Source organism: Nelumbo lutea, chromosome 1 (genome assembly GCF_056320005.1).
Source record: "Nelumbo lutea isolate HS-2025 chromosome 1, American lotus-T2T, whole genome shotgun sequence".
NCBI classification, from domain to species: Eukaryota; Viridiplantae; Streptophyta; class Magnoliopsida; order Proteales; family Nelumbonaceae; genus Nelumbo; species Nelumbo lutea.
In genome coordinates, this window is record NC_142684.1 from 58486323 (window position 1) to 58488327 (window position 2005).

Sequence of the window (2005 nt, forward strand, 5' to 3'; positions counted from 1 at the left end):
TCAATGACACCACCTTGAACATGTCTATTAGCTTTCTTTGGAAATATGGCAAAGTTAGTGTGGAAGATGAGATGTCTTTACTATAAATGTAATGAGTCCCATGATGAAATAATAAGTAGCGTCTCTTTGTGTCAATTAAGTACATTGGAGAGAGCCTCCCTGACATCGATGTTGATGGCAAATTCTACTTTGCATCCGGAAGAAAAAAGCATTAAAGACTTCTCAAACAAATCTATAATGAAATGGAATCTCAAACAAATCTATAATGAAATGGAAACTAAGTCGAAATAATGGAAACCCAATCCATAATGGAAACATAATTGATTAAAATTCTATTCTAATAACAAAACTAAAATAAGAGAACGACAGGATAAGGAGTTGGCAATGAGAAAAGAGAGGAGAGAGGGTTTGTTGAGGTGGCAAATCGGAGGAGCTAGGAATGGCATGAGAGAGACAGAGAAGATAGATAGATAGAGAGAGAGAGAGAGAGAGAGAGAGAGAGAGGCAACTAAGGAGAAGCCTCAATTGGGGAAGGGGAGAAAGGAGAGGCCATCTCACACGACTAGTATTGTTTTAATATATAGTAATAGATTAGTCATTAATTACTTATTTTTACTAATATAAATAACGATAATTATTTTGGTAATTTTATAGAAATGTATATTATTAATAAATAATTACTCATTTTTAATTTATTTCTAAAATTTATTAATAATACTATAACTATTAATTTTGTAACATTAATATAAGCAATTATTATTTATTAATACCAATTATTAATAGTTTGTTAACTATAATTTATTAATAAGAGTAATTACTTAATTAATATTTATATTTAATAAATTAATGATCATTAATTATTTTAAAAATTAATAGTTTATTGATAAACTTTAATTAATTTTAATTAATCCAACTGGACTAGACCGGTTTATTTAACAAGGTAGTTAGACCAAATACAAACCAACACTAAAATGGGTCTGGATGTAGTAGGCACGTAGGTAAGCACTATGAGTGAGCACCTAATAGCTGTGTGACACCTATTCCACCTAATGCTCCTTCCATCTTAACGTTTTTGTGCTGTTTAGGAATTACCTATTATTTTATTATTTGTATTAAAATAATTAAAAATAAATAAACAACAAAAAAGGAAAACCTATCCCAATGTCTTTCTCTCCAATAAAAAAGGAAAACCCATCCCAGTGCCTTTCTCTCCAACCTTCTGCCGTTTAGGGTTCTCCCACCTCTGTACCTTCAGCTGTTGCAATTGTTGGTTGGGGCAGGCACTCAACTTGGTTAGGGCAGCAGTTCTTGAAGCCCTCACCTGCGATTTCGTCTTAAGAAATCCATTCATCCAAACTCAGGTGACTATAGTCTATCATCGCTATATATGCTTTATGGTTTCAATTTATCTCCCACTTACATTTCTTTAGGGATTTGCATAAACAACACGGGATTTCAAACAAAACGCAAATTCTTGATTTTCTAGAATGGTTTTGTTGGATTTTTGTGGTATTTTATCTATGTAACCATAAGTTCAAACCATGATATATTGATTGGGAGTGCAGATTATGTTACTGATAATTCACGGTATGGATCGACCCTCCCCATCTTGTTGCAAAGGTACTGGTGGGAGATCATCTATGACGTATGTTCTTTACCACTTTTTTTTTTTCTTTTAGTTGAAATTTAGTGATGTAATCCCTTTTAGTTTGGTTGGAAGAGTCCTATAAAGATGGTTTGCTCTGTTTGATCACTGTTAATGCATTTGGACTTGTTTAGACATTAGACTACAAGAGTAAGTGTCAAAAAGAATAAACATTCATTTACCTATCAAAGAAGAAACTTTCATTTTGGTCCATTTGCAATTTTGCTGTCTAAGTTGAAATATTTATTCAATTTGGAAAGCGGCATTTTTGCAATTGTATTTGGTGTTATTGGGTTTCTTGGGCGTTATGTTGTTCAACAGCTTGGTAAGACTGGATTTAACATACTTATTAACTAGCTT

General features: G+C 32.3%; 1 long non-coding RNA gene across 1 annotated transcript; it reads left to right on the plus strand.

The window, feature by feature from the left end:
* Positions 1 to 1180: 1180 nt before the first annotated feature.
* Positions 1181 to 1760, plus strand: LOC148874724 (uncharacterized). The gene is made up of 2 exons (XR_016102117.1): positions 1181 to 1361; positions 1566 to 1760. It is a non-coding gene; the product is annotated as an uncharacterized LOC148874724 (long non-coding RNA).
* The last annotated feature ends 245 nt before the right edge of the window (positions 1761 to 2005 follow it).